We start from the raw sequence: 13,557 nt of genomic DNA on the forward strand, positions 1-13,557 counted from the left end.
GCCGCCGCCGCCGCCGCCGCCGCTCTAGGCCGCCGCCAGCTCGGTGGGCTTAACCCTTCCCGGCCCGGCCACTCACCGGGGACCGGATGCGCCGCCCTGCGTGCGTCCCGGGCCGGCCAGTGCCGAGAGCGGCGCGCGCTGCGGAGCATCCCCGGTGCGCGCGTCCGCGCGCTAGGGTTGGCGACTGTCGCTGCATGGGTGCGGCGAGAAGGGGCTCCAGGCAGGCAGTGCCACCCCCTGGAGGACACAGGCTTGGCCTGGGGCTCCCGCCCCAGCGCGCGCAGGGGTACAAATTGACGCTTATTATCTCTTAATTAGATGATGCTCCTTAAGGAGAAGGCTCCAGCAGGTTCTGAAGAGGGCAGACCTCTCCACACTTTGGACCTCCAGGTTGGCAGACCAAGCAGGAGAGAAGTTTGGAACAGTAAGAGCAGCAGTTCCGACCCAAATGGATCCAGTGGGCTGTTGGGACAGCCCTTCTGAACTGGCAGAGATGGTCTCTGTGTGACCTACTCCCTTCCTCTGGCCACTTGAGCCAGTGGTCGACCCTCCCCTCGCTCCACGCCCTCCATGTTCCTCCCCCCTACATCTTGGGCCATTTCCTCCTTGGCTTCTTCCTCTTCCCTTACATGCCAGGCTGTTTCCTGGGGGTCTCCTCCCACGAAGTGCTGTCCTAACCATTTTCTTGTTCTACACACTGCCTTGCTGTTTCCCAAGCCAGACAATAAGCAAGACCTCTCCTCCAGTTTGGACAGTAAACACAAAAGTTTTGATGCTCAGATTGTCTTGAAAATACTAAAAGTGCCCCACTGGAGGGGCACCAGAGCCCTCCTAGGGTCACAGCCCTGTGTTCCTGCTTACAGCACTGCCATACGCATACATTCTTCCTGATCCCCACAGACACTGGAGTTTGGTTGGGGCTGGGCCTTCTGCCCTTTGCCAGGAAAGCCTGCCTATTTATTTATATATGTATGTATATATTTACCAGAGATCGAACTGAGGACCTTGCGCTTGCCAGGCAGGCTTATACCGCTGAGCTATCTTCCTCATCCTAAGCCTGCATTCTTGAGGCTTCACCCCAACACAGCAACTCCACAGAGCAGAGGGTGTGTCACCTGCATAGGGAAATACATATAGAGCAAAAACCTGGCTTTGGAGAGAGGATAATCTGGGGACATAGGACTTCTTGCAGTGACAAAACCCAGCATTACCTTCTGTGAAGTGAAGGTAGTCTGGCAGACAGGAGTATAGGAACAAGGGAGATAAGGACAAGGGGCAGGTGTGCAGTTCCTGGGATCAGAGCTGTCCCTCTAGCTTCCCTTCCTAGAATGGCTTCACCCCTGGAATCTTTAACTTCTCCCTCTGCTGGCTTCCTTCCAAAAGCATTAGTTCACCCCCAGGACTCCCTGTCTTCAGAACACACAACTTCCCTTCTCTCAGCTACCCCTCCCCACCTTCCCCTCTCCACCCTGGCCTCCACCCCATCACTCCCCACAGACAGCTCTCACTAATGTCAGCTGAGACCTCCAGACACTTCTGCTTCTAGGTTGTCCTGTATGGTCCTGCTGGCGTGCTGAGAGGAAAACAATTTGTTTTCCCCCTCCTCTTGGCCCACCTCCCACCCCTGCAGACTCTGCCTCCTCTACCTTCCCTGGCCACCTTTACAGAATGGCAGCAAGAATGGCATTTTTCCCTGCGTTTTTCCCATCCCATACCGAGCACTGGGCGCAGCAGCTGCCTCTTTTCTTCTTTCCTTGTCCCTCTAATTTCTCTCAAGGTAACAAACATATCTAGATGTCCCAATGGTTCCATAAGGCTTTTAGGAACAATAAATTTATTTCACTTCTGAGCCCACTCCCATTTTTCTATATGTGCTGTCAAATTTTTAAATAACATACTTATCATTTTATTATACTTTAGAGAGTATATATTGGAAGATGAAGGTTGATTGGTTGATTGATTGATTGATTGATTGATTGTGGTACTGGGAATTGAACCCAGGGCTTTCACACTGTTTCATCCCCAGCCCTTTTCTTACTTTTTTACTTTGAGACCAAGTGTTGCTAGGTCACTAAGTTGCCCTGGCTGGGCTCAAATTTGCCATCCTCCTGCCTCAGCTTCCAAGAGTGCTAGGATTACAGCCATGCACCACTACACCTGGCAAAGGAAACTTTTTAAAAATATATATATTTGGGACAGGGTCTCGCTACAGAGTTCAGACTTGTAGTGATCCTCCTGTTTTCAGCCTCCTTAGCGCTGGGATTACAGACATGCTCAATCTCAGTGGCTGGCTCAGCATGCCCCAGGGGCAGGGCCAGCATGGCATGTGGAGCCGAGGATTGAACCCCAGTCCCTGTACTCGCCTAATCAGGCATTTAGTCCACTGAAAAGATAACTATTTAAACTGCACATTCACACACATGCTTTCACTCTTCTCTTGATGCGGTATAATAAAGAATATACGTGTGTTTGTCTTGGTTCTTGACAGAGCTTCTAAACCCTTGGAGGGGGATCCCTGCCTTCCGGGATGGGAGAGTCTTTGTATGAGATTTGTGCTAATATGGTGACTCACTGTGGGCCTCTAGACATCTAAACACAGCTGGTCCACAGCAAGACCATGCACACGACTAGGGCTGGGGTGCTGCACTAGGGAATAACAATTTGGCCCATAGTGAGAGGGGGGCTGGACATTTAGTTGGAGCGCGTGGCCAAGGATTGAATCAATTATGCTCATGTAATGAAACCCCAATAGGACTCAGCACTGAGCTTCCTGGGTGACAATGAACACTAAAGCACAGGAAGGATGTGCCTTTCACGGGGACACCTTGGGGCTCTTGGCCAGATCTCACCCTAGAGGTGTCCTCGTGCACCATGGCTGGTCCTGCTTTATGTCCTTCAAAATAAAACTATAATCTTAACAGCACTTCCTTGATTTCTGTGAGGTGATCTAGTGAATGTTTAAAGCCGAGCGTATCATGGGAATTTTCCAAATTTGCAGCTAAAACCAGGTGTGGAGGTCCACTACAGTCCTAGCACTTAGGAAGTTGAGGCAGGAGGATTACCACAAATTTGAGGATTACCACAAACTAGTAGACAGCCTATATACTCTAAAGACTGTCTTTAAAAAAAAAAAAAAAAGTATCCAATTGGTCATAAGTGACATGGGGAACCTGGAACTTGTGTGTAGTGTCTAAAGTAAGGGCAGTCACTCTGGGGACTCTGCTGTTCACCTGTGGAGTCTGTGCTGACTGTTATGGTTATAGTGTATTGCAGTTTTGGTTAAATCCACATTTACAGCTTGCATAATCATACCTGTGTGCACATTCCTAGTGGCTTTCTCATCTTTTTTAAAAAATTCTTTTTATTTGAGTCATTCTTTGACTCAGTAAATCTTCCTGGCTGGGTGTGGTGGCACACTCCTATAATCCCAGAATTTGGGAGGCTGAGGCAGGAGGATCATTGCAAGTTAGAAACCAGCCCCTGAGCTAAAAAGTGAGTTCAAGACCAGCCTGAGCTTCATAGTAAGACCCTGCCTCAAAAAAAAAAAATAAAAAAATCTTCCCACATCCATCTTCTTTGGCTTTATAAACACTTCTCAACCCACATTTCCACTTGTCAGCCTGGTCAGAAATCTGTCTGATGTCGTACCCTCTGAGCATCCTTCCAGAGCTACTGCCTCTAGATCCTAATTGGGCAGGTTGTCCTGTCACGCTGGGATTCTCCTCGGGGGCTTTCCTGACTTCCTCACCATCTCTCTTGCACCAATTCCAGTTTCCTCAAACCATATCTGTTCTGTCTTGGTTAGTTCATTCTGATAGGAGACATTATTGGTCATCAAATATTCCAGGTGCTCCCTTATATTTCCATGTCTTCCATATTGAAATTAGGGTTAAATGATCAATTTGATCAATGGGCTTCGAAGGGAAGTGACATATATTACTTTTCTTTTTTCCCCATCAGTACGGGAGATAAAATCAGAGGTCTTTACATTGAGCTACATCCCAAGTTTTTTTAAAAGGATTTTTTTTTTCTGGCTCTGGATGCCTTAAGGGCAGGTCTGTTAAGGCATGAGGATTTGGGGATCGAACCACAGAATCCTGAGCCTGACTGCTTTGCTTAAGCAGGCACTTAAACAACTGGGCTAAATGATTGGCCCACCCAAAGCTTTTTAAAACTTTTAATATTAAGACAGGGTCTTGCTAAAGTTGCTAACTTTCCCAGCCTGATATCAAATTTGAGATCCTCCTGCCTCAACCTGCCAGTGTGCTTCCACTACAGGAATGTGCCATCACACCCAGCTGACATATCTACTTCTAAGCCAATGCACAATGGAGGTAGGAGCTGAGGTGCCCCCTCTATTTCGGCTCTCCTGCTCTGGTGGTGTTGGAGGAAGCACATTCCACATGGAGCCTTGGTCTGCCTGAGCCTGGGAAACTTTAGCCAGGGAAAGAGAAGAACTCTTGGATAATTAAACAGGGTACTGAACACAGCAAAATAGCTACAAATATATTAAAAGTGCTGAGGTATCATCAAGGAGAAGATGTGAATATCACAGATTAGTATCCCTGGTCTCTGAGGCACACCAAGAGAGAATGATATTTAAAAAAAGAGCTACTCAAATAATTAGAGACAGCCACACAGTTCTAAGTGCTCTATGATAGGAACTGCTTCAGCCCCTGTTGGAAATGTATTTATAAAGCAAGAATTTAGGAGCCCTCACCAGCCACAACCTGGGGTGCTACCAGAAGCAAGAAACGCCTTCAGTCTCACTGTGAGTCTTCATTCTGAAATGTCTTCAGATCTTAGATTTCTGAGATCTCATGAAGTCTCCCGATTGACACAATATACCCAGAAGCTAATGGGCCAGGGGGACTGAGAAACATAGGTTTTAGCCTTCCAGTCACCTGAAATACTGAGGAGACCGGGGAAGATTGAGAACCAAACCAAGAGCCAACAGACTAAAACTGGCACATTCAGTAGGTTTGTAGACCAGAAGTCTTGTCAACTCATGTTGGAAATGTAGACATTTGGGGCTAAGCCACTGAGACTGACATACAGCCAGCATTGACTATCTTGGCCTTCATTTGGTGGAACAGACTGTCTAGCAGCCTTAGGAAAGGTATATAGACAGTGTATCTTTGGGAACCTTTTCTAGGATTTTTTAACGTACCAATTGGATTGGGCCACAAGGTACCTACACACTTGGCCAAACATTACGTAGGGTGTCTTTGATGGTGTTTATGGATCAGACTGACATTCTAATTGGGAGACTGAGTAAAGCAGATACCCCTCCTACATGTAAGACTCAAACTTCAGTCATTTTTTTCAGGTGTTGACCATGCCAGCTTTCAGGCTCCATTTTATTTATTTATTTATTTATTTATTTATTTAGGTACCAGGGATCAAACTCAGGACCTTGCATTTGCCAGGCAAACACTTACTCAACTGAGCTATCTCCCTGGCCCTCAGGCTCCATTTTATATGATGGCCTCTCCATGTCCTCAGATTTACACTGGAACTACACATTGGCCCTCCTGGCTCCCTACTTACTGGCTGCTGACCTTGAGACTTCTCAGCCTCCATAATTGCATGAGCAATTTTCCAGAGACACTTCATCTCTAAGAAGTCTTTCCCATTTGAATGGATAGAATTATAACTGGCACTTGTTTTCCCTTAGGATTTCAAAGTCTTATTCCTTGTCTTTTAGCTTGTAGTGGGACTGGTGGGGAAGATGTATAAAATGGAAAGTCACGGGCCAGGAGGGCCTCATGGGAAGTAGAATGCCATAGACTTAGAGCTGCACCTGAACTGTGCCTGTGAGGTTGCAAGAAGCTTCATCTGTTACTGGAGGTAGTGGAGAAGGTATGAAGATGCACTGGGATAGAGTGGCAAATCTGCGTGTGGCACAGGCTGCCCAGCATGTGTGTACTGGGATCAGTCCATGGCCTGTTACCAATCAGGCCACAGAGCAGGAGGTAAGCTGTGGTGAGGGAGCGAAGCTTTATCTGTATTTGCACTGGCTCCCGGTCACTCTCGTCACCTGCCAGGTGAGTGGGGCATCCAAGCCTCATAGGAGCCCAAACCCTATAGTGTTTTACATAGATGAGGGACCTAGGTTGTGGCTTCTTTGGATCATCCTGAAATCACTCCTAAGCCCCCATCCTTGAAAAAATTACCTTCCATGAAACCAGCGCTGAAGAAGTTGGGACTGCTATATGAGGGAGTGGAGCTTTGGAGAGATGATTAGTTCATGAAGGAGAGTCCTCTTAAATGGGATTAATGTCCTCATAAAAGATGCCTGGAAAGACCCCCAGCCTCTTTCTGAGAACTCAGCAGGAGGATGGTGTTCTATAAACCAGGAAGAAGGCCACAGAATCCGCCAACACCTTCCGCTTAGACTTCCCAGCCTCCATAACCATGAGAGATAAATTTCTGTTGTTTATAAACTACCTAGTTTCTGGCTTTTTTTTTTTTTTAAACAGCTAGAGTGACTATGACACATTTGCATGATTCTGATTTTACAATCTGATTAGGGTCCTCCTCACTCACAAGGCTGCCAGTTGTGCAAGTCAAGGAGTTTAGGTTGGTCTCCACTGTCTTCCTAAGACTTAGTATGATAGACATCAACACTTGTCAGTTGAATTAATTGAGAGATTTATTGAGACAGAAAATCAGATCGAGGGCACCATGTTACACCTACCACTGCAGCAAAAACTGCTCAGCATAGTAACCAGTCTTCCATCCCTGATCCACCGTGGTGAGGCATCTGACCAAAGCCAGGCAGAAAGCCCTCTACGTCTGCCAGGAATCTGAAGCAGTTCTGTCCAAACCAAAGGATGCTGGTTTGAACTGACCACTAGAGGCACCTTAGGGAGGGAGTCTCTTTGGCTTCCAGTGCTGAGAAGCCCAGAGTTCCCTGGCTCCCTCTCTCCTACGAACTGACCTTGCAGCTTTCCAAGAAACCTATTCTCTTCATTAAATTCACTCTTGATGGGTTTCTGTTGCATGCACACTAGAAGCTCTAAAAATGGGTACTAGACATGGTATATAGGCACTGACTTCCCAGTAAAAGGTAGGGTATCTGGTATTTGTCACTGAGGAAAGGCAAGATTTGCCATGTGTGGTCCAAGATGGAGAAAGGTGCCTGTAAGACAATGGATCAAGCTATCCATTAAGACCATCTGGAGTCACATATCCTCTGTTGAAGCCCAGATTAATGCAAATGGATGCAGGGAAGCTCCATATGATGCTACTCCTTCCTTCCTGGCAAGACCTCAGCATTCCTTTGCAAGGCCCAGATGGAGCCAGGCCCTACCAGGGCTGCTCTGAGAACATCTCAAAGGCTAAGATTTGTGAAAACCTAGATCTGAAGCAATATCCTGGGTCACCAGAAGGGAGCTCTATGTGAACTCTGGTTTGTATGCTCATGTTGCCATAAGACAAACTGTATGCCTTAAACCACAGAAATATATCGTCTGGAAGCTCTGCGGCCAGAAGTCCAAAATCAACATGTCAGCAGAGCTGGTTCCTTCTGAGGACCAGCAGAGACAATCCATTCCAGCTCTCTCCCAAGCTTCTGGCAGTTTGTTGGCAATTTTTGTTATCCTTTGTCTTATAGAGGCATCAGCTCAATCACGTCTTCTTTATGGGTGTCTCTGGGTCCTGTTTGTTATAGAACTGATCGCAACATCTGACATTCTCCCATCTCTGCTTCAGTGCTTTCCCATGAAGAGTCAGTGGACCTCCCCCTGCCTGTTTTGGGAAATGGCTTGGTGACAGAAGCACCAGGATCACTGAACTGTTCCTTGGCCAGGGATGGCAGTGAGCAGGCCACTGAAGCGGACTTCCTAGTCTGAGCTGGGATGGAAGGACATTCTGCCAGTTGAGGTCAGGAGGCAGCACTAAACCTCCAGGAGGTAAGTGGGAGCACCAGGCGTGTTAGGGGGGTGGAATCAATTCCCAAGGAATAGTTCGACCCACACAGCTCACTTTCTGTGGTTACTAGAACCAGAGAGCTGTCCAGAGAGAAATATTTGGTGTGTGCAACTCATACTTTTTCAGTTGGGAGAGATGAAGCTGGGCTGGGGCTGCTAGGCTGGCTGATGTAGCCTCACCTCTCTCTTGGGACTTTGCATTTATCATGATTTCAGGGACATGCCTGGGCTTGTCAGTGAAGAACACTTTCCTCAAAGGTTTGGTCCCCTGGTGTGCCAGTCAGTCCTGTCAACTACACGGGATGAAGAGATGACAGGAGGGGTGATTGGATCCTGGGGACACTACTCATCAGAGGATTAATCCTGAATGTGCTGTGAGGTGAGGCTCAGTTGGAGGTGGGTCACTGGGGTGTACCTTAGGAGGGTGCATGTATTGCTGGCCCTATTGCTGTGCTCTGCCTCCCAGCTGCCTTGCCTTGGTCAGCTTTGCTCCCCATCTCCTTCTGCCATGATGTTTCTGCCTTGGAGCCAGCTGAGCAGGAACTGAAACCTCTGTGACTGTGAGCTCAATTGAACTGAGAGACAGACAGACAGAGATAGAGGCGGAAAGAGACAGAGAGACCCATGAGCCAAATTGAACTTAGACAGATAGAAAGGCAGAGAGTCCTGTAAGCCAAATTGAACTGTGAAAGAGAGAGACAGACAGACAGAGAGAGAGAGAGAGAGAGAGAGAGAGAGAGAGAGACAGAGACACAGAGAGACAGAGACAGAGACACAGAGAGACAGAGACAGAGAGAGACAGAGAGAGAAAGACAGAGAGAGACAGAGAGGGAGACAGAGAGACAGAGAGACAGACAGACAGACAGACAGACAGACAGACAGACAGACAGACAGAGACAGAGACAGAGACAGAGAAAGAGAATCTCATTAAGTTTCTCAGGCTGGGCTCAAACTCTTAATCTTCCTGCCTCATCCTCCCAGAGACCTGGGCTCACAGTAAGCACCACCATGTCCCACTAAGCCTCTCCTCCTTAAATTGCTGTGTTGGGCATTTGACCCCAGGATTACACCTGAGCATTTGGCCCTGGGATTACACCTGATTCTGGGATAGAAGTTAGCACACAGGAAGGAGTCTTGTGATGGAAGTTTCCACAAGCCAGAAGAGAAAGGAGAAGGAAGCACAGGGGAGAGGGAGGCTTTGGATAGTGACCCTGTCCAGTCTCACACACACACACACATACACCCATGCACACACACCCAGGGCATGGGGGCCTCAGCATCTAGTACGGCTCTTCAGAGTTGTGACAGGTTGGGACAAGTGGCAGGGACTTCATACACCTGAATCCAGTCTTCGACTGCCTTGGCATAACTCTAGCAAGGTGTCCCTCTTTGCTAAGGGAATCTGGAAGAGGGGCCAGAGCGCAGCACTGTGTGCCTCAGTCTCTCTGCAGCTCAGGACAAATCCTCTGCTCCTCAGGTTGATGTGGGCCTAGACAGTCCATCTTAGCATCCACACCAAGCCCTTTCCCTTCCCACCCCAGCTCAGGGCTCCCAATCTAGGCCCTGAACCACGGCTGCCAGCAGAGAACTTTGGCTGTCTAATCAGCCACTTCAAGTCAAACAGTCAATGCACATGCCATCAAGGCGCCAAGGTATTTAGGACACAAGAGGGGCCTGACCTGTAATAATGAGGCTACAGTAAGTCTATCACTGTGGCCCCAGAGATGAAATTGATTTAATCTCAGTGTTTGTTTCGGTCTTTTTGAGACAGAGTCTCACCACGGCTCAGGCTAACTTGAGCTCACTTTGAAGCCCAGGCTGGTCTCAAACTTGCAACAATCCTCCTGCCTCAGCCTCCTGAATTCTGGGATCACAGGCATGCACCACCACACCCAGCCCTTTAACCTCAGTTTTATGATATTAGCTCAGTGCAGAAGGGGCCCAGACCCAAGGAAAGAGCAAAGGGCGCTTGTGGGGAACATCTGAGGAGGTAAAAGGAGACTTGCCTACCTCTCCTGCTATCACAGCCAAAACACTTAAAAACCCGGAGAACAAATGGCTGAAGACTAAAGACAAATAAGGCAGAGAAGAGGTGAAAGCATGAAGAGGAGCCAGGTGGCAGGTGCCTCAGGGGCTATTGTCTTTTCTGCTTCTTACTGGACACAGCCTTGGTAGCCTGAAGTTGGAATATGTAACAAGCAAAGGCAGCAAAGCTCCAAGAAAACCTCTCTGTAGACAAAGCTGGGACAAGTGGCCCCTGGAGCAGGCAAGAGGGGAAGGGTCTCTGTTTCCCTTCTTTCTCTCTCAGTCCTCTGCAGTGCCAGGCTCCATCAGGTAACCACACTACTATGGCTCTGGCAGCATTGTATCTGAAGTCCTGAGAGAAACCCTCTTTTCCCACTGGGCATGCCTGTAATCCCAGCACTGTCCGCAGCGGAAGCAGAAAGACAGCAAATTAGAGGCCAGGCTGAGCTATACTGTGAGACTGTGTCTAAAAAGAAGGAAGGGCTGGGATATAGCCCAGCAGTAGCGTGCTTGCCTAGCCATGTCAAGCCTCTGGCTTCTATCTCTAATACAGTAAAATAAATAAAATAGTTAGCCAGGTGAGGTGGCATATACTAGAATCCCAGCACATGAGAGGCTGAGGCAGGAGCTCACAGCAAATCTGAGGCCAGCCTGAACTACACAGGAAGGGCCTTCTCAAAAACAAAACGAAACGGAAATAAAATAAAAAATAAGCAGAAGAGAGGGAGGAAGAGAGGAAAGGATAAAGAACCGGAAGAAAGAAAACAGAGGAAAGGCAAATCTGTATCTGTGGATCAAGGAACCAGAACAATGTGTGTGTGTGTGTGTGTGTGTGTGTGCGTGCGTGTGTGTTTTATTTAGGAATAAATTCTGGAATGACATTCATGCTATAAGTCACTCTCCATCACTATATTGACTTCTTGTCTTTTTTTTTTTTTTTTTTTGAGGGGGTGGAGGGATAGGGTCTCATTATGTATGTAGTTCAGGCTGGGCTTGGACTAGTAGCCATTTCCCTGCCTCAGCCTCCTGAGTGCTGGGATTATAGGTGTTTGCCACCACACCCAGCTTGACTATCTAGACATCTAACACCAGTTACAAAGGCTTTTTTTTTTTTTTGTGGAACTAGGGATTGAACTCAGGCCCTTGTGCTTGCCAGGGAAGCGCCTATTCCACTGAGCCATCTCCCTGGCCCCAACAAAGGCATTTTTAAAAAATTAAGAAAATACAGCATTTAAAAATTGATTTCCATCCCTCTTGAAAACTAGAATCTTGGTTACACTCACCCTGGTCTAGGTGCCCAATGGATGGCATGGATCAGCTCTTTGTTTGCCTTTTTATTTTTATTTATTTTTATGTATTCGGTACAGGGTCTCTCTAAAGCAGCTTGACTCATAGTGATCCTCCTGTTTTCAGCCTCCCCAGCACTGGGCTTACAGACGTGCGCCCCCAGGCCGGGTCTTGGTGGCTGGCTCAGTGTGCCCGAGGGCAGGGCCAGCATAGCATGCGGTGCTGGGGATTGAACTTTGGTCCCTGTGATTGCATAAGCAGGCGTTTCGTCTGCTGAGCTATCTTGCCATCCCTGTTCTTTTTAGCTGGGTACCCAGTCCTTCTCACTCTAATCTTGGCAGCATCATCCACTTATATCACCAGCCTGGTTCCAAAGTTCTACTGAGCTTATAACTAGTTGGCCAAGTCCCTGAGAATGGCTATTTTAGCCATATTTGGAATTTCCTTATTAAAAAAATATACATTGAGCAATGTTGTGTATTTTTTTTCCAAGGAAACTGAGAAATGTTCACTCAAAAAACTGTTCTTTTTTTTTTTTTTGTGGTACCAGGGATTGAACTCAGGACCTTGCACTTGCCAGGCAGGCACTTATTCTACTGAGCCATCTCCCTGGCCCTACTCAAAAAACTTATACACAAGTAATATTCAAAAAAAGTCAAAGGAGAGAGACATGGTGGCACAAACCTGTAATTCCAGTACTTGGGAGGCTGAGGCAGGATTGCCTGGAGTTAAAGCCCAGGCGGGGCTACACAGTGAGTCCAAGGCCAATCTGAACTGTACAGCAAGACTATTGTCCCTCCCCCAAAAAAGCCAAAAGATAGAAACATCCCAAATGATGAATGAGTGAAATAAAATGTGGTATCTACAAATAATGGATTGTTCAATCCTATCAAGGAAGTAAGAGCTGGCCCATGCTATGACATAAGCTATGCTAATCATACGTATTGTATGAATCTAGTCATATAAAATTTCCAGCAAAGGTGAATCCATAGAAAGTAGGCAAGGGGCTGCCCAAGCCTTAGGAATCAAGATAGTGAATCCTTACAGGTAGGCTTTTATTTTTTTATTTTTGTAATGAAAGGTTCTAAACTAGTGGTAATGATTATACTATTGTATGAATACAATAAAAACCACTGGATTTTACATTTTATTACATTTTATCATGTTTGCAGTACTTAGGGATTAAGCCTAGGACTTCACACTGAGCTGTATCCCCAGCCCTTTTAAAATTTTTTTGAGATGTGATTCCACTATGTTGCTAAGTTACCTGGGCTGGGCTTGTGAAACTCGTGCCTCAGCCTTCCAGATACTGGGATTACAGACATGTACCTGTAATCAGTCAGCTGGGTAGATAAATTATAGCTCATTAAAATTGTTACTTAGAAAGCACTGTGGCAAACATCACTGAATATCATCTTTTTTTGAGTTGCTGGATCACAAGGGCATTTTATTTTTTAATTTCTCAAGAGGGGCTAAACCAGTTTCTTGTATGATATGGCCTTTCTATACCTAGCTATAGTTCATTTTGCTGGCCTAATGACTGAAAAACTGGCTGACTACAGTCTACATTCCCCTGGTTAACCACAGACAGTCTGTCCATATTTTTTGGCCACTTTTCTTCTTCCATTTTCTGTTCATTTCTTTCACCTTTTTTGGGGGAATGTATTTTAACTTGTAGGTAAACACTAATTTATTCTGGAGATATACTATTTTATATATTGCAAATATTTTCTCATGGGGCCAGGGAGATGGCTCAGTGGAATAAGTACTTCCCTGGCAAGTGCAAGGGCCTGAGTTCAATCACTGGTTCTGAAAAAAAAAAAAAAAAAAAAAAATAAAAATATATATATATATATATTCATATATTAAATTTTAATGTTAGGTAAAACCATTATGTGGCTGGAACATAATTACTACATAGGTGTACCATTTTCATTAATAAGGACAAGATTGTGAGTTTACCTCTAATTTTCATAGGTTGATTTAATTATTGCTACAGCTACCAAAGGAAATCTCCAGCTCTAGCATTTTCCTTTTTTTTTTCAAAACAAGATTTTGCTATGTAACCTAGGCTGACCTTGAACTCATGATCCTCCTGCCTTGGTCTTCCAGTACCGAGTTCAGATGTGTGCTACCTCATGTGGTTAGTGGCTTTCTTTACATTTCTTCTGTTTTATTTTGGCAAGAACAATCCAGGATCTGAGGAACTGCAATCTACCCAGTCCCTAGATACACTTGGTGGAGGCTGCATGGCTCACAGACCCGCGGGAAAAAGGAAGTAACATCAAGCAACCTGCGGTTCTTTTCTCAA

This window comes from Octodon degus, unplaced genomic scaffold (genome assembly GCF_000260255.1).
Source record: "Octodon degus isolate 3935 unplaced genomic scaffold, OctDeg1.0 scaffold00031, whole genome shotgun sequence".
In the NCBI taxonomy this organism is placed as follows: Eukaryota; Metazoa; Chordata; class Mammalia; order Rodentia; family Octodontidae; genus Octodon; species Octodon degus.